The sequence below is a fragment of the Phascolarctos cinereus genome, unplaced genomic scaffold (genome assembly GCF_003287225.1).
Source record: "Phascolarctos cinereus isolate Bilbo 61053 unplaced genomic scaffold, phaCin_HiC Scaffold_726;HRSCAF=1367, whole genome shotgun sequence".
Classification (NCBI taxonomy): domain Eukaryota; kingdom Metazoa; phylum Chordata; class Mammalia; order Diprotodontia; family Phascolarctidae; genus Phascolarctos; species Phascolarctos cinereus.
In genome coordinates this window covers 388,331,928-388,352,030 of record NW_027556098.1, presented here as the reverse complement: position 1 = coordinate 388,352,030, position 20,103 = coordinate 388,331,928, and the positions used below count along the sequence as shown (strand labels likewise).

Genomic DNA, 20,103 nt, shown 5'->3' with positions numbered 1-20,103 from the left:
GTATCAAGAAGAGGGATGATTGACAGTGTCAAACCCTGCAGAGAGGGCAGGAAGGAGAAGGATTGAGAAAAGAGCATTGGCTTTGGCAAGGAGAAGTTATTGAATGGCAGTGGCATAGGGAGGGGCTGGAAGTAACAATCAGGAACCAGGAGTATTCCAACTCCCTCCCTTCCTCCGCCATCATCCAGGGAGTTGAGGGTTATGAGCAAGAGTACAATCAGTACTGGAAAGGCTGGCAAGGGAAGTCATAGGATCAGGAAGAAGTCACTTCTCAGTGAGTGTCAAAAGATGCCAAGAAAGAAAGAAAAAGATTTAAGATGAAAGGAAGTTTGTTACATATGGGGCAGGTATTTCAGAAAGCACTGTGGAGGGGGTGGGTAGCTTTGGGATGGGATGGTGGAGGGTTGATTTAAGGGGAATGGAAAATGGGATTTGAACAATAGTAGCTGTGGGTTCAAAATCACTGGGATAAGGAGGATATGGTGGGGTGGAAGTAAGTTAATCATTGAGAAATGAGTTCAGGTAAGTTATCATCATCTTTAGGTGGAATCATTCCAAGGTGTCAGATGGTGATACACAGCTAGGAAATGGGGGGGCAGGCAGGGGCAGCTCAGCTAGATTTGTGAGAGGCTGGAAAGGAAGGGGGAAGGGCTCTCAGTGTTAGGAAATTTTTCCCAAAATCAATCTTGATGTGTCTTTTTTCACCTTTTATTTGCTGCTCCCAGATCTTCCCTCTGGGGATAAGCAGAACGACTAATCCTACTTCCAGGTGACAGCCCTTGAAGACAAAGGCTGTGACCCTCCTAGTGTTCTGGATGCATTTGTTCATCACTAAACACTGTCTGATCCAGAGAACTGACTTTGGGGACAATTTTCAATTTTGTAATGCCAGCTCACTTTGATAGGTCTATGAAAATTAAAGTGGACGATTACTTGTTTTGCTTGTAACTATTCCTTACTTTATTCTATTAAAAATCCAGTCTTGTTTCCCTCCTAATTTACCCTGTAATTTCAGCAATGCTTTATTTTTTAAAAAAATGATTTTCCAAAGACAGTGATTCCACCCCCTAAACTATAGTTTAAGGCAGGCTCTTAACATTTTTTTTTTTTGGTCCTGAACCCCTCTGGCAGTCTCTGGTGAAGCCTATGGACCTCTTCTAAGAATACTGTTTTAAAATGCATGAAATAAATACAGAAGATTACAAAAGAAACTAATTATATTGAAATACAAAATTATCAGAAAAATTTCTGAAAATTTAAAAATTAGTTCATGGACCCCTGGCAAAGAATCCCTGGCTTAAAGTTTCTTTTGGGCCTCTATCAAAAGAACAAGATGAAATCAATTATTTGGCATGAAGAAAAAAACAACTTTGAGTCATGCAAAGCAGAGATGCTATGCAGCACAAAGTTCAACATAAATGTTTCTTTAAACTTTATGCATTTAGGAATCCCAGTGCAATACCTTATTATAATAATTAGGTCATGTTAAGCTTAGGGCCATACAATGGCTCTTAAGATCTATGTGGTTTCCTTCTATTGGCTTTAGGTCGCTTATTTTAGACAAAAATTAGCAGTACAAGCATGATTACTTCAAGTCTCAACTTAGGAAAATTCCTAACATTTAGGAAGAAGTTTGCCTTTCTCTTTTAATTTACATTTATATCTATCTTTAGTTAAATCCTGACCTCTTTGTGGTTGAGACAAAATTCAGGTTCCCAGAAATGTTTGAGGAATGAAGCAGCCAATGACATCCTAATGTTTATGGATAGGCAGCCACACGGATGGTAAGCTGGGGAAAGAGCTGACCATTTTCTTGGAACTCTCCTCCATAAGTAGCTGGGTAAAACTAGTGGCATTCATCTGGGTCTTTTTGATATCTCTCTTCTTCCTTTTTTTGGTTGTCCTTGACCTCCCAATTCTTTCTGGTCCACTTTTGTATAACCCTACTCGTTCCTCTTTGCCTTCATACTCTCTAATGTATCTTGCTCTGAGATAGTGGGTTTCTTTTTTTTTTCTTTTGTTGTGTGCCTTTAAGAAAATTATTTCACTCCCCTAGCCAGTTTCCTCATCTGCAAACTAAGAAGGCTGGGGTTCTTAACCTAGGGGTCCGTGAGCTTGGATGGGGGAAAAATACATCTTTGTTTTCACTAACCTCGAACTGAAATTTTAGCATTTCTTTCAATTATTTACAAACATTATTCTGAGAAGGGAGGTCTAGGCTTCACTAGACCAGCTAAGGATGTAGTCCATAACTCTAAAAAGGTAAAGAGCTTCTGATCTAAATGATCACTGAGATCTTTATTCAGTCTCTGACATTCTGTGATTCCAGGTTGTTTGTTAGAACCTGTGGGGGAGGGAGGCCTTTGGGCCTGCCCTATGGTACAAACTTTATCCCAGGGCATTGCACAGCAGATAGAGTGAGGCACTGACCAGCCAGCCATATGTCCTTGGGCAAGTCTCTTAACCTTTAGTTTCAGTTACCTTACCTTTATTTTTTTTAAAATTTATTTTATTAATTTATTTTGATTTATCAACAATCACTTCCATAAGCTTTTGAGTTTAAAATTTTTCTCCCCCTTCCTCCCCACGTCCCTCCCCAAGACAGTGCATAATCTGATAAAGGCTATAGATTTACATTCCTATTAAACACATTTTCACATTAGTGGTGTTGTAAGTAAAAGTTAAAACCAATAGGAGGAACCATCAGAAAGAGGAAACAAAACTCAACAGAAGAGAAAAAAAAAGATAGTGATTCAACTTTCACAGTTATGATTACTATCTGTGTCTTTTTCTCCATCCTTTCCCCCCATTAGTGCTTTTCTTTCTCCTTTCTCCTTTTCCCCCCTCGCTAGTGTTTTGCTTTTGACCACTGCCTCCTTCAGTCCCTCTTCCCTTCTATTATCCCTTTCCCTTTTCTTCCCCTTTGCCCTTACTGCTTCTTTCCTCCCTCCTATCCCCCCTTCCCTTTTCTTTCCCCTTTTCCCTCCTACTGCCTATAAGGCAAGTTAGATTTCTATACCTAACTGATTTATGTTATTCCTTTCTTAAGCCAAATCTGATGAGAGTAAGGCTCACCCCCCTCCCTTCTTTCCTTCTGCTGTAATAGGATTTTGTCTCTTTTCCTGTAATGTGATTTATCCTTGTCTGCCTCCTCCTTTCTCAGTACATTTTCTAAGATCAGACTAATCCACTTACTTGGATCCATTTAACCCACTTGATTAGATTTTTTAAAATCATTACATCAAAGTCAACTAATACCCACCCCCTTTATGTATACTCCTTTAACATGGTGTAATAACAATACAGTTCTCAAGAGTTGCAAGTGTCTTCTTCCCTTGTAGGGATGTAAACATTCTGCCCTTATTAACAGCATATTGTATCCTTCTGTCCCATTTACCTTTTCAAGCCCTTCTTGAGTCCTGTACTTGAAGATCAAATTTTTTGTTGAGCTCTGGTCTTTTTATCAGGAAAGTTTGGAAGTCTCCTATTTTGTTGTATATCCACCTCCTCCCCGAAAAATGATGCTCATTTTTGCTGGGTAATTGATCCTTGGCTGCATTCCAAGCTCCTTTGCCTTACGGAATATCATGTTCCACGCCCTGTGGTCTTTTAATGTAGAAGCTGCAAGGTCCTGCGTAATCCTGACGGTGGTTTCATGATATTTAAATTCTTTCTTTCTGGCTGCTTGCAGCACCTTCTCTTTCATCTGGTAATTTTGGAATTTTGCTATTATATTCTTTGGCGTTGTCAATTTGGGATCTCTTTTTAGGTGGTGAGCGGTGTATTCTTTCTATGGTTATTTTACCTTCTGGTTCTAGGACTTCTGGGCAGTTTTCCTTTATGATTTCCTGAAAGATACTGTCCAGGCTCTTTTTTTCATCATGATTTTCAGGTGGTCCAACGATTTTTAAATTGTCTCTCCTGGATCGATTTTCCAAGTTGGTGTGGTTTCTTTTTATACACGTTCCTCAAGGAGTGACCCAGTCTTGCATCCTGTGGTTTTGACAGATTCACAGGAAGTGTATAGGTCCCGTTCACACTAAGTTCTGATTGACTAATTCAATCAATGAGTATTCTTATCCAACAGATCATTACTTTTAAGTGGGATCAGATGATCTATGAAGCCCCACCCTTCCACAATGACACAAACACTTTGATGCAGAATTTAGGGGCATGGATTTAAAGAGGGATTATAGAAGGCTTCCAGTTAACTCCATGGTACTATCTTTTCCTATCAGCTGAACACAATATTTTTCCTTCCTTCTTTCCTTCTCTTTTTTCTTCCTTCCTTCCTTCTCTTTCTTTGTCTTTCTTTCTTCATTCATTCCTTCCCTTTCTCTTTTGAAGTATCATAGGATTTCCATTCATTAATTTAGCAGCTCACCATACTGTAGGCTCATTTCGAGTTTGTTGCCAATTAAAATTCCCAAATATTTTTCACATGAAGTGACAGTTCCCATGGCTTTTGAAAGCAACAGTTATGTTCTCTTTTTAATAAGCAGGACATGCCCAGATCCTTCAAGAGATCCTCAATGGCCAGTTTTAGATCCTTTCACTTCCTCTGGGTGACCTCAAGATTATAAATATTCTTTGACAAGTACTACTCAGAACTGAACACAATTCTTTAGGTGTGGTCTGACTGGCCCAGAGGACAGAGGGATTATCTTTCTTATCTGGACACTTTCTGTTAATAGAGGGGTTATTAATGTAAAGGCTGTGAATGTGGTTTTTCAAAAAAATGTTTTGAAAATATTTTGTCTTTCAATAATTGGTTTCCTTTGTAATCCTCTCTGTTTTATTTTATGCTTTTAAAAACATGATTCTGAGAAGCGGTATTTATTTAAGGGCTTTACTAGACTGACTGCTCAGGCATCCAGATCACAGAAAGAATGGAGAACCCTTATATTAGTGTAACTTTCATACTACTCCCTCATATTGTTTGAAGTTCATCAAAATACCTATATGTTTTTATTTGAACTGTTGCCAGGTCAGTTCTCCCCCCACAGTATGTTTATGCTATTGATTCCTTGAAGCCACAAAGAAGATTTCACATTCATTCATTCATTCCTGTCAAATTTCATTCTCATGTTTCCATTCTAGTAGATCTAGCCTGTCCAGATCATTTTGAATCTAAATTATGTTATCTGGTATATTAGCTGTCCAGTTGATATGAAGCCTACACACTGCCTTTGATGGCTGAGTATTAGGTTGGAATCCTGACTCTGATATTTACAAACTACATGACCTTTGGCAAGTCACTTCAGCTCTCTTGACCTCAATTTCCTCCCCTGTAAAATGAGGAGGTTGCACTAGAACCTGGAGATTCCTTCCACTCTAAAGTGTGATTCTGTAACTATATTGCTACTAAAAATCACTGGAACATGTAAGCTCATGGAAGCTGCATTAAGCTGCAAGTCCTTACTAAAGCACATTTTCCATCTTTGCCTTATGTCTTTGCTATTCTCAGAAGGTTGTCAAGACTAGGAATATTTAATTATAGCTATGATTTTCACTACATTATTTCTCCCCTGGAGAAATAATTTCAAGGCCAAGAGCCAAATCCTATCTGCTTGGGAGCAAATTGTTAAATTTCTAGTATGAGAATTTTACACCTCAGAAATTGGTGAATACCACAAATTAATTTATTATTTTGTTGACTGTCTACACTTAAGAAAGTAGCAAAGAAAATGTTTGTAATGCAGATAAAAACTAAAAATAAGTTGTGAATACATTTTCCCCTAGAGCAACTGGTTGTTAGACATTTACTAGCACAATTCAGTCAAGAACTGAGTTTCTCTATTTCTTGGGTAACTCCATACACATGCGAGTGCTAGAGTGGCACTGGGAAAATGGAAAATCCATAGGTTATATTATAATCAGAAATTTAAACAAGATCATCCATGTTCAGCTAGGGCATTCATAAAAGATGAATCTAGGTTTCCTAAGTGGCAGACTGTGAAAATTCCTCATTTAAGGGCCATGCACAGGTAGTGGATATACAAGAAATATAATTATATATGAAATACATACAGTATAGAAACAAGGTGACTCTTTGGGAAGGTACTATCAACTGGAGTGGTTAAGAAAGGCCTTACATGGGAGGTGGAGGGGTTTGCATAGATCAAAAAAACTGTAAGCTATGCCATGCAGGGTTACTCAAGATGGACAGGTCATAGAGGAGAGTTCTGAAAAAAAAAAAAGATCCACTGGAGAAAGAAATGGCAAACCACTCCACTATCTCTGCCAAAGAGACCCCATGGATACTATTAAAATGATCAAAGATATCACATCAGAAAATGATCCCCTCAGGGCAGAAGATGTCCAAAATGCTACTAGGGAAGAGTGGAAGAGAAATACAAGTAGCTCCAGAAACAATGAAGTGCCTGAGCCAAAGCTGAAAGGAAGTTCAGCTGTGGATATATCTGGTGACAAATGAAAAGTCTAATGCTATAAGACCAATATTGCATAGGAACCTGGAATGTAAGATCTATGAACCAAGGCAAGCTGGATGTGGTCAAACAGGAGATAGAAAGATTAAACATAACATCTTGGGCATCAATAAACTTAAATAAACAGGAATGAATGACTTTAATGCAGCTGATCATTACATATACTACTGTGGGCAAGACTCTCTTAGAAGAAATGGAGTAGCCCTCATAGTCAATGAAAGGGTAAAAAAAAAACAGTACTGGGATATAATCTCCAAAATGACACATTGATATCTCTTCAAATCCAAGGCAAACTGTTCAGCATCACAGTAATAAAAGTCTATGCTCTAACCACTGATGTTGAAGAGTAGATTACTTCAATGAAGACCTACAACATCTTCTAGAAATAACACCAAAAAAGATGTCACATTCATCATAAGGGATTGGGATGCTAAAGTAGGAAATCAGAAGATAATCAGAATAACAGGCAAGTTTGACCTAGGAGTACAAAATGAAGCAAGATAGAGACTAATAGAGTTTTGTCAAGACAACTCACTGGTCATAGGAAAGACTCTTTTTCAACAACCCAAAAGGCAACTCTACACATGGACATCACTAGACGATCAATATCAAAATCAGATTCATTATATACTTTGCAGCCAAGAGTGAGAAGATTTATGCAGTCAGTTAAAGAAAGTCATGGAGCTGACTGTGTCTCAGATCATGAGTTTCTCATTGCAAAATTCAGACTTAAATGGAAGAAAGCAGGGAAAACAACAACAAAAAAACATCCCAAAGAGAAAGAAGAGCAAGAACGCAAAATGGCTGTCTGATGAAGCTTGAAAAATAGTCAAGGAAAGAAAGAAAGCAAAAGGTAAAGGAAAATGGGAAAGATATATCTAGCTGAATGCAGAATTCAAGAGAATAGCAAGGAGAAATAAGAGGGTTTTCTTAAATGAGCAAAGCAAAGAAACAGAAGAAAACAACAGAATGGGAAAGACAAAAGATCTCTAAGAAAATTAGAGATATCAAGGTAACATTTAATGCAAAAATGGGCATAATAAAATACAAAAATGGTAGGAACTTAATAGAAACAGAACAGATTAAGAAGAAGTGGCAAGAATATATAGAAGAACTATACAAGAAAGATCTTAACATCACTGATAACCACAATGGTGTGGTTATTGATCTAGGGCCAGATATCCTAGAGAATGAAGGAAGCATTGTTAACAATAAGGCTAGTAGTGGTGGCAGAATTCCAGCTGAGGTATTTAAAATCCTAAGAGATGATGCTGTTAAAGTGCTGCACTCAATTTTGGAGTGCAAATTTGGAAAACTCAACAGTAGCCACTGGATTGGAGAAGATCAGTTTATATCCCAATCCTAAGGAAGGGTGATGCCAAAGAATGTTCAAATTACGGGACAATTGCACTCATTTCAACATGCCAACAAAGTTATGCTTAAGATTTTGCAAGCTAGGCATTAGCAATATATGAATCCAGAATTGCCAGAAGAACAGGCTGGTTTTTGAAGAGGCAGAGGAACTAGAGACCATACTGCCAACCTTCGTTGGATTATGAAGAAAGTAAGGGAATTTCAGAAAAAAAATCTACTTCTTCTTCATTGACCACACTAAATCCTTTGGCTGTATGGATCACAACAAAATGTGGCAAGTCCTCAAAGAGATGGGGAGTAACAGATCATCTTACTTGTCTCCTGAGAAACCTGTTTGCAGGTCAAGAACTCAACATGGAACAACTGATTGGTTTAAGATTGGAAAAGAAGTAAAACAAAACTGTATGTTGTCACTTTATTTGTTTAATTTATATGCAGAGTACATCATGTGCAATTTCAGGGTGGACTAATCCAAAGGTGGAATTAAAGTTGTCAGGAACAATATTAACAATCTCAGATATGCAGACAATATCACTCATTAGAAAGTGAAGAAGAAGCCTCTTGATGAGAGTGAAAGAGGAGAGTGCAAAAGCTGGCATGAAGCTTAAAATCAAATAAAACCAAAATCTTGGCAACTTGTCCAATCACTTTCTGGCAAATAGAAGGAGAAGAAATGGAAGCAATGTCAGATTTTATATTCTTCAGCTCAAAGATCTCTGTGGATGGTAACTGAAGACGTGAAATTAAAAGACACTTCCTCCTTTAAAAGAAAGCTATGATAAATCTGGAAAAGATACTAAAAAGTAGAGACATCACCTTTCCAACAAAGATCCATATAGTCAAAGCTATGGTTTTTCCAGTAGCAACGCATGGCTGTGAGACTTGTACTATAAGGAAAGCTGAGATCAGCAGAATTGATGCTTTCAGATTCTGGTACTGGAGAAGACTTTTGAGAGTCCCTTGGCCAGCAAGGAGATCAAATCAGTCAATAGTTGAAATTAATTCAGATTATTCACTGGAAGGACAAATACTGAAGCTGAAGCTTAAATACTTTGGCCACATAGTAAGACAAGACTCATTGGAAAAGACCCTCATGTTGGAAAAGACTGAAGGCAAAAGAAGGGGATGGAAGATGATTAGATGGAAAGATAGTGTCATGGAAGCTACGAACATGAGCTTGGACAGACTTCTTAAGATAGTGGAGGGCAGAAGGGACTGGCATGCTATGGACCATGGGGTCATGAAGAGTCAGATGTCACCGAAGAACTGAACAACAACAAAAATGATTCTAAGAGGTAGAGATGAGGAGTCAGGGGATTCTAAGCATGGAGGACAGCCATTGCAAAGACCTGGAGCAGGGAAGTAGAAGAGCATGTGTAAGACTGGACCATATAGTACATGAAAAGGATTAATATGTAATAAGCCTAGAAAAGGTAGATTAGAGCAAGATTGTGAAAAGCCTCAGTCCCAAACAGGAGCACTGGTCCAAAAGCCATGGACAAAACACTTTCTGCCTTTGAGTCTTAGCTTCCTCATCTTTAAAATGTGTGAGTTGGACTAGATTGTGGTTTTTTTTTTTTGGTGAGGCAATCGGGGTTAAGTGACTTGCCCAGGGTCACACAGCTAGTTAACTGTCAAGTGTCTGAGGCTGGATTTGAATTCAGGTCCTCCTGACTCCAGGGCTAGAGCTCTATCCACTGTGCCACCTAGCTGCCCCTAGATTGTGTTTTTAAGTGCCTTTTTGCTGACATTCTAGGAGATCTTTAGCAGAAGAAATGATACCTCACTAGCCCAATATTCTATTTCTGACTATGGCAAGGAGGTGATGCTTTTGAGGCAGAATGTGCTCCTTGTCCTTCAAGAGAATGGAGGTGGGGAGATGAGAAATTCTATCAGAATGATTTAGAATGGAAGTTCTCATATGTCATGGGCCCCTTGGGAAGTCTAGTGAAGTACATGGGCTCCTTTTCAGAATGGTAGGGGTTTTTCCTTTTCCTTCCTTCCCATCCTCTCCTTTCTTTTCCTTTTCTTTCTTTCCTTTCCTTTTTTGAACCTGAGTCTTCCCATCTTGCCCAGGCTGAATGCACAGTGGCTACTTATAATCCTGATCCTCATGATGATAAGTATGAAAGTTTTATCCTCCATTTTTATGACCTGGCCTTGTTTTCCTCTTCTTAGCCTGGTGGCTCTCTGCTTCTGGGGACTTACCATATTAGCGCCAGCCTTAGAGCAGACTCAATCAGCTTTAGCCCTACTGCAGCCCAGAATTCCCAAGCCTGATGTTCGTGTATCTCAGCCTTCCTCCGTAGCAGAGATTATACAGTTGGGTACCATAATACTCAGCTCAGAATAAGGTTATTGCATGTATAAAATAAAATCTATAGGGTTACAAAAGAAAGTGATTACATTGAAATAGTTGTGAAAATATATGCAAAATGTATGGACTCCAAGTTAAGAACCCCTGATTTAGAAACTATTTAGTTATCTTGAGAATACTCAAGCTTTCACAACATAGTGAGAGTGGAGAGGACAGGAGACAGAAATAATATGTGAAAATGGCAGGAAAATGGAACTGTCTGATCTTCCTTGAGCAGATGATTTGGATAAATCTTCTCCCTTTCATGCTATAGCTATTCACAGCTATTCTATTTGCAATAGCAAAGAATTGGAAATAACCTACATGCCCAGCAATTGAAAAAAGTGACTGAATAACTATAGTATGTTAATGGAAAGTAATATTATGAATCTGTGAAAAATATGAAGCACATAGAGAAACACAGGAAGATGCATACATCTTACAGCTGGGAGAGTAGGCAGTAGAGAACATGAACAGCTGGTTTAGCCACGGTCCTTGAGTTACCGACAAGCAATGCCAGTGTAGAAACCAGGCCCCAGAGTAGGGTCACTTGGCAGCTCTCCTAACCCTGTGGGTTCTTTGATAAACTTTAATTCAGGAAAAGCTTGGCCTTGAGTACTCGGCAGAGCCACTGCTTACGGGGAAGATGGAAAGGTGGAGTAAGAGGGAGGCACTTAAAAGACCCTTGGCCTTCTGTCCAGAGGATTTCTGGGCCATTGCTCCCTCCAGGAAAACACAGTAAGATGACCTGGCTGCTGTTGCTCTTCCTGACAGGGTGCCTCTTTAGCCTGGGAATCGGGCTGTGGGTGATCTTTCAGCATTTCTTTAGGACAGATGTCCCTGCTGCCATAGGCTACACAGGGAGGTTCCGTATCCTACACTGTATCTTTCTACTAGTGTTAACTTTGGTGAGTTGACCGCTTTGACTACCATGTCTTGCTAAGGGGTTGGAGAAAGTGGGCTGGATAGGAGGGGGCGCTGGGGAAAGCTCATGCCATTTATTACTTGGGTGCTCTTAGGATATATATATATGTGTGTGTGTATACACACACACACACACACACACACATATATATGCATATATGTATACCCATATGCATATACCCATATGTGCATTTATGTATGAGTGTATACACACACACATACACACACACACACACATACACACACACACACACACACACACACACACACACACACTCCAAGTCAACGGAGAGGTTCCTGTAAAAGACTGATTACTGTTCCTGGTCTACACTACAGTGTCCTATCCATTTTCTTTTAGGCTTTTAGGCTCCGAATTGGGGCTTTAGGTATTTAGACCATGAACTTCTCAAGGACAAGATCTAGGTCATTTTACTTGGTTGTTCTTGGCCTGTCAGGGCCCTGACCAAGTAAAATGCCTTAGATCTTGTCCTTGAGAAGCTCATAGTCTAAACTGGAGATTCCTAATCTTTTTTTGAGTATGAACCGCTGAGGATCATGGATCTGAACTCGGAAGAGATCTTTGAGGTCATTTAGTGCATTTGGAGGGAATGTTCCCCTTCCTTTTACAGATGGCTAGGGAGGTAATATGATTTGCCCAAGGTCACCCAGGCAATGAATGGTAGGGCCATGATTCAAACTCAGGTCCCTTGACTCTACACTCAGCATGCTTCCCACTGTACCACCCCCAGATTCTTCCTTTTCAACATTACTGAGGACCTCCTAATGACAGTATCAACTGATTGAGAAAATCCATGAGAATAGAAAGCTATTCTAAATTTGGTTCTGCTTTTAAATGAATATGTGTTTTATTAACCATCACAACATCTACAGACTTTTGATAATCTCATCTTTATGTCATTGGGACATGTTATACATTTGATCTACAGTAGGAATGTTTGCTTATTTATTATACTGACTTTTGTTGGAGTGAAATAAACATCAAGATGACAATGCTTGGTGTGTACATATGATCAAACGAGATCATGTTTGTCAAACACTCTGCAGATCTGAAAGTTACTGTGGACATGCCAGATTTTTTCTTTTTTCTTGAGAACGATGAAGTGGAAAGAGGGTCAGCTAAGCAGCACAGTGGCAGTAGTGATGGAGTTAGAGACAGTAAGACCCGAGTTTGAATCCCACCCCAGATACCTGTGAGCTGCTGGGGCAAATCACATCAATTTTCTGGGCCTCGGTTTGTCTGTCTATGAAATGAAAGGGGCTGGACTTGGCCTATCGCCACCTGGGTGTGACTCTTGACTCCCTACTCACTCTGTCTCACCCAAATCCAGTTTGTTGCCAAATCCTGCTGTAACACCTTCCCTTTTCTCTGACACCACCCTGATGTTGGCCTTCACCACCTGGATGACTGCAATATCTTATGGGTGGGCCTGCCCACCTGGAGTCTCTCATCACTCCCATTCATCTTCCATTTGTTTGTTTTCCATTGATTTTCCTAAAGTGTGGGTGTGATTGTGTCACTTCGTTATTCAGCAAACTCTAGGAGACTCCTGTCACTTCCAGAAAAAAACACAAAGCCCTGTTTGGCACTTAAAGCCCTTCACAACTTGTCTTCTTCCTAATTTTCCAGTCTTCTTAAACGTCCCCTGCCCTTACTGGATTCTGTGATCTGGTGATGCTGGGCTCCTTGCCGCTCATTGCACTAGACACCTGTGTGGGGTATGAAGACCCTTACCAATAAATCAGAGCCTCAGAGATATTAGCAAAAAGAATAGTTTGTTTATTGGCTTTCTCGAGAAAGGGCTCCTTCAGAGCACCCAAAAGATGGTGCCGACCAAAGAGAGTGGAAGTGTATTCAGATCAGCAGATTATATAGATCCTAACCGCAATCCCTCACTGGCTCTTCTTACCATTGGTTGGGCTTCAGAGCTCACAGTCTAGGGAAAACTTCTCTTCAGCACCAAGGACAAAAAGGGCGCGAAACAGGGAATGGTTTGCTTCAACAACTAGGGAGGGGGCCTGAGGAGGGACAGAATCTGGGTGAACAGGATGTAGCTCTGCCATCTGATCTACTTGTGACACTCTGCTTTCTCAGTGAGACAGCTTCTGAGAAATGTAGGGAAGGGTCAGCTTTTATCCTACACTGAGGGGGCTTCACTATTTCAGCATTCCATTCACAGCCCATCTCCAGACTTCTGGCATTTTCAGTGACTGTCTCCCATACCTGGAATGCTCTCCCTCCTCATCACTGTCTCTTGGCTTTCGGCTTCCTTCAAATCCCAGCTAAAATCCCAGTCCATCAGTCAGACAGTCAATTAGCATTTATTTCATTGTTCTTTAAAAAGGTTTATTGATGGTTTTTGTTTCTACATTATACAAATTTACAGATTTGAGAAAGTAAAACAGTTAAGCCAATCATCTAGCATTTATTAAGCCCTTGTTCTTGAAGCATTCACTGTGCTAAACTCTGGGAATACGAACATAAACAGAAAGGGCAGAAAGGGAGGGAAGGAATAAGAATCTCTTATCAAGTGCTTACTATGTGTCAGGCACTGTGTTAACCACTGTGGATACAAATAGAAGCAAAAAGAAATACAGTCCCTGACCTCAAGGAGCTTAAATTCTTAAGGGGAAGACAACACATAAAAGCAATCTGAGATGTGGGGGTGGGGGGATAGGGGTATCATCTAGATGGGGAGCTTAGCCTGGAGAAAAATGAGGCAGGACTGACCTGGACACCCTTCTTAATGCAAGTTCTGGGAGGAGCCATACAATCAGAGGAAGAGGCAGCAGGAGAAACTGAAGAGGCAGAGGGTACTTCCAATGGGGGAATTCCAGGGCTGAAATGAGGCCTCAGTATGAAGAACTGGGCTACGGTAGAGAAAATCTGGGGCATACCTTCTAGAAGCATTTCCTGATCCCCCTTACTTACTCCTCTTGGCTTTCCTCGGTTGATTATCTTCAATTGATAAAATCTATCTACATATCTATCGCTATCTCTACATATTGTTTGAACATAGTTGTTTGCATTTTGTTCCCCCCCCCCATTAGACTATGAATTCCTTCAAAGTAATGACTACCTTTAGCCTTTCTTTGAAGCACCAGCACTTAGCACACTGATTGTAAAGTCCCTTCCAGATCTAAATCTGAGGTCCTATGGGCACTGGACTTGAAATCCAGTAGATTTGTGTGACTTGCTAGCTATGCAATCTTTATAAACTCAGGCGCTTCAGTTTTCTTGCATGCACAATGGATATAAAAAACACCTGTCATATCTACCTCAAAGAGTTGTGGTGAGGATTAAATGACATAATTTCTGTTAAAAAAAAAAAGCATTTTCAAGTGTTAAAATACTATAGAAATGGAGTATAGTATAGTGTGGGTAGGTGCAGTAACTCTGTGGCCTCCTTTCCCTCCCCTGCCCTTCTCTCCCAGGTTAGGAACTACTGGTCTGAATGACAGGGAAGAAGAACAGAAGTCTATCCTCTCTACCTCTTTGCAAATCTACCTGGAAATGAAGCTCCTCCAGGAAACTTTCTCCGCATGATTCTCTGCCTCTGACTTCATCTGCTTCATTGGTTGTTCTCTTAGCACTGAGGTATACCAGTTAGTTGGAGAGTCTCAGGCACAGCTCAATGTGCTGATTTGTGTTAAGTTGAGAGCCATGGCTAGGACCTCTGAGATTCCTTCTGCCTCTGTGAGGTTATAGTTTCATTGTTGCGTTTCTGTCCATTTTACAATTCTAACTAGACTATGAACTTTTTCCACCTAGCCAGGTAGTGGCCAGAACCACGGCCTCTGTTTCTTTTGAAACTCTACACTGGACCTAGCCAAAAATGGTAACACATTTGTCCTGCCCATTGAAACAAGCAAGATAGAAGTTGATCCCATTTACCATAAAATGGACTTGTGTCTCCTAGACAAACCTATGGGAAGCCAGTGGATTAAACCCTTAAAGGCCTAGATCTGCATTTTTGTAACTTCTACCAGGACACTTTGGAGGTCAAGCAGAACAAGTGTAATTCTTTTTTCTTGTTTTTGTGCATCTCAAACCCGATACCCCAGAGCTAGATGTCACAGTGGATAAAGTACTCGACCTGGAGTCAATAAGCCCTGAGGCTGTGTGATCTTGGGCAAGGCACTTCACTTCTCTGTGCCTCAGTTTCCTTATTTGCAAAATGGGGACATTGATAGCAGCTAACTCCCAGGGTTGTTGTAAGGACCGAATGAGAAAATATTTAGGAAGTGCTTCATAAATGCTAGAGGTGATGATCGTGATGATGAGCACAGGCATCTCAAATTCAGTGTGTCCAGAACACAACTCATTAGCTTCCTCAGCTAAACCACTCACCCCTCACCTGAAGTCCAGGGCACTGTCGTTATCCCAGAACAACTAGGGTAGTTACTCAGCTTCAAAACCTCAGTGTCCTCACATCCTTACTCTCACGCACTCCATCTATCCAAACAGCTGCTAAATCGTTTTCTTTCCATTTTCACAACATCTCTCACGTTTATCCTCTTCCCTTCCCTTACACAGCCACCATCCTAGTTAAGGCCTTCATTACTCATCCCCCTTCTCATTCATCCTCCACTCAGATGCTATTGGAATCTTCCTAACACACAAATTTGACCACGTTCCCTAGCCCCCTTCTCACAATACTCTGGTAGTTTCCAATTACTTTTAGGATGAAATGGAAAGTCCTTGGATATTCCAAGCTCTTCTTGCCTTTTCTCTTATACTTCACTTCCCTTGGTGCTCACTGCAGTCCAAGTACACCGGCCTTCTCTGCAGTGTCTGTCCGTCTCCCCCAGCACTCCCGATGTTCTCTCTTCTCGCCTCTGTCTCTCAGCTTCCTTTAAGACTCAGCTCAGATCCCTCCTTAGCATAGCGCTAACCCACAGTAAGCACTTAATAAGTGCTTGGTGATGGCCTTCCCCCAAGACAGCCTTTCAGTGACTTGAAAACGTCACCCTGGGGTCTTCTCCAGGCTAAATAGCAATAGACTTTCCTACTGCACAGGCCACAGACCCTGTCCACTTGATTGCTCTCCTCTGGATAATCTTTAGCTTGTCAAGATCTTTACTAAAATGTGATAGTAATAACAATAACAATAATAGTTTTATTTGCTAGTTTTAATTGTTTTAATTGCTAGCTTTCATATAGCACTTTAAGGATTGCAGAACACTACGTATATCACAAAAACCTTGTGAGGTAGCTACAAAATAGCATGTCTATTTTTATAGATGGGGAGGGTATAAGCATTTAATAAGCACCTACTATGGGGAATCTATGATCTTAAAATCGTATGATCAGATAACTATTACCTTCCTCATTTGGACACTATGCTTCTCTTGATGTGGCCAAAAGCAGGTGAGCATTTTTGGCTGCTGTGACACATAGTGGACTCCCACTAAGCTTGCTGCATGCCCAAACTGTGATTTTTTTTTTTTCACACTGCTTATCCTGCTTATATGTCCCAAGGTAAGATCTCAGCTTTTCATTGATTGGCCCATCTCAGTGGGAAATACATGAGAGTATGGAGAGATGTAGGGATAAGAGTGAGGGCTTTGTAATAGATCATAAACATCCTAGGAGAAGCCCTTAGGCAAATGTGCATGGCTCCATCTCTGTTGGATATGGAGCAGAGAGGGTTCCAATTCAGGTATGACTGTCTAGCTGACCTTTCAGGTCCCTTCCAACATGGACATTCTGTGAATACCATCAGTAAACATTTACGAAGTCCCTACTATGTGCCAAGCTCTGTGCTAAGTGCTGAGGATAGAAATATGAAAGGCTGTCCTTGCTCTCAAGGATCTTACAATCTAAGGAAGTTAAGAGTGGGGAGTGAGGTGGCAGGTGCCTGGTGTGGTGGCACCATGGACAAGTCCACAGGGGTGTAGTTGGGTGGGAAATGAAACTGATCTGTGAAATCTTCAAGGTCTACACACTTGGAAAGCCTTTCCTAAACACCTGGGGGAAACTTTCATTATCTTTAAGTATTTAAAGGGCTAACATTTCATAGAAAAGGGATTAGGAATGAGCTAGGTGAAAACTGCAGATATTTAAGTGTGACATAAAAGAAAAACCTCTTTGTGATCACTGCTCTGGCTTGGTAGTGGGTTCTCTCTCTCTGAAAGTCTTCAAGTGGAGACTGGGTGAACCCTTGCCAGGAATATGAAAAGGGGATTTTTGGCCAGGTAAAAGTTGGACTTGGTGGTCTTTGAATAGCTGTGAAAGATTGAGCTCTTGTCTAATCCTAGAGGCAGCTACATGGTATAGTGTATAGTGAACTGGATCTGGAGTCAGGAAGACCTGAGTTCAAATTCTGCTTCAAACATGATGTAACTTTGGTCATATAAACCTCTGTCTGCCTTAGTTTCCTCATGTGTAAAACAGGGATAATCACAGCACCTATGTTATCGTCAGGATAAAATGAGATAATGTTTGCAGACCTTAAAGTACTAAATAAATGCTAGGTATTATTATTAAGTGCATGGGAAAAGGAAGGGTCATCAGGAAAGGGAGAACAGCAGTGGTAGAATGAAAGTAATATTCAACATGCTTTTCAGAAACATCTAATCTAGTTAGGGAATTTCCAGATGAGAACTAGGCAAAGAATCTGTATCCTGCTATGATCTCAGGGAATTGGTAGATTCTGAGAAAAAGAAAAGTGTCATCTCTCCCCTTCTCCTCTCACTGTCTCTACCCTTTCCTTGGAAGTTCCTTTGGAAAATCCCTGTGTGGTCGTAACTACAGTAAAATCAAAACCATCTCCAAACTTCCAGAAGCCCCTTGTGATGAGGATTGTGAAACTCTTGTCAGGCAGTGTGGAATCACAGACAGTGAGCTGGATGGGGAGTCAGAAGACCTTGGCTGGAATCCTTCCTGGGGCACTGACTTGCTGCGTGACCTTTGACAAATCACTTAATCCCTGGCTTTTGAGTTTTCCCATGTGTAAAATCAGGGGTTTGGATTGGATGAGCTCCAAACTGCTTTCTAACTCCAGGTCTATCGTTCGATGTGTCCTGGAAATTGTGAGATAGAATGGGTAGGAAAAGGTGAAAAAAAATGAGACATTTCTAGATTAGATAAAGATGCACCCCTCCTCAAGATTCCCCAAACTAAGCTCTACCCAAGGGACTATTTTTGTCTTTCTTTTTATCCCCAGTATTTAGCACAGTGCCTGGTACATAGTAAATACTTGTAGCCTGATTGAATCAAAGAACATTCTCAAAATGGTCTTAGTCAATAAATATACTAGTGTATAATTTTCCATATGTTGTACTCCTCTGGACTTTGCTATCATGTCCCAGGAACCTCACTATCCTATGAGATCACTTTAGCTCTAGACCTTTCATCTTGTCAGTGACCCTTGCTCCTGCAGCCCCTCTCTCTGGCTGGAGTCTTCATTTCCCACCTGGTTGGACTGCTCTGGTCTTTGCCATCATGCCCTTACGTCAGGTAACTCCCACCCACCCCCCAACCCCTGTTTCAGTTTCTGCTTCCTTTTATGTGTTGTCTTCTCCCATCAGATTGTTAAGTTTTTTGAGGGCAAGGACTGCCTTCCTAATTTTTAAAATTTTTATTCTCAGTGCTCAGCATAGTGCCTGGAATATAGGAGGTGATTAATAAATGTTGACTGACTGACTGTAGTAATTTGTCAATATAGTATATGCCAATATTCCAATTTCTTTATTGTGCTCAAGGTCATAAGAATTAGTCAAGAGTCCACTGAACTATCTCAAGGGTAGAGCATGGAGCTAATGCAACCAAGGATATAGGACAATTATGTGTTGCTGAACAAAGATGGAGAAAATCACAAAACCATTCTGACTGGGTCCATTGCAAATTTATGTTACATAATCTCAACGGAACCCTCAGCATTGGCAAGGTGATCCTTTCATATCTTCCTAACTGGCTCACCATCACATTTACCACAATGGCTTTTCCAAACCTTTTTATCTTTCCTAAAACCTCCTGTGACTCAACCTTTCAACCTTTCAGCTGAAAACCCTGCCCCATATTTCACTGAAAAAAATGAGACCATTCACTGAGAGTTCCTCTTCTTCCCTCCTTCTCATCTCACATCACTACAATGCCTTTCTTTACTTTCTGCTTCACCCCAGTCTCATATGAAGAGGTAGCACTTCTCCTTGGCAAAAGAAACCCCTCCACATGTACAAGCAACCCCATTTCATTCTGTCTTCTCCAGCAGATTGCCTCCTCTATCATTCTCTCACTCTCTTATCTTTAATTTCTCCCTATCTAAAGGTTGCTTCCCTTCTACATACAAATATACCCATGGTTTTCCCTAAACTTAAAAAAGAATCTTCATTTGATACATCCATCCTCCTAGCTAGCATCTTACTTCTCTCTTTTGTCAGTAAACTCTTAGAGAAAGCTGCCTATAATAAACGCCTCCATTTCCTTTCCTCCCACTCTTTCCTATTTGTTTTTAATTTTTTAATTTATGGAATAAAATAAGCATTTCCACAACACAGTATAATAAAAAAAATTGCACATGAAACTGCAAATCTATTACATACAACTTGCTTTTCCTTTCATATATAATAAAGTTATCATGTAAATTTCTTTTTTCCTTTTTTTCCCTCTTCTCTCTTCCCCTGCCCTAGAGATGGCTACCATTAGAAACAAATATGCATCTGTATGTGTGCATATATATATATATGTATATATATACATACATACATGTATAGTATATATGCATACACACACACGCACACATATATGGAGAGAGACACACACACATACACACACACTTTTTTTTTTTTTGGCAAGCATATGTTTTGCATTTAAATAACATAGCCAGCCCATCAGAATTGTGCTCTCTGAAGCAGAGTTTGAATGTTTGGCAGTTTAGTTCAAGAAAGGACCTCAGTGTCTGCCAGGTGATCTTCAGAATCTTCGTAAGACAATTCAAATGAAAGTGATTCTGTTTCCTGGTATGGCACTGATAGACT

The 20,103-nt window shown here is 40.3% G+C and overlaps 1 pseudogene; it reads left to right on the top strand.

The window, feature by feature from the left end:
* Nucleotides 1–10,922: 10,922 nt before the first annotated feature.
* LOC144454400 (arylacetamide deacetylase-like 3) overlaps nucleotides 10,923–20,103 on the top strand; it is a 52,243-nt pseudogene continuing 43,062 nt past the window's right edge.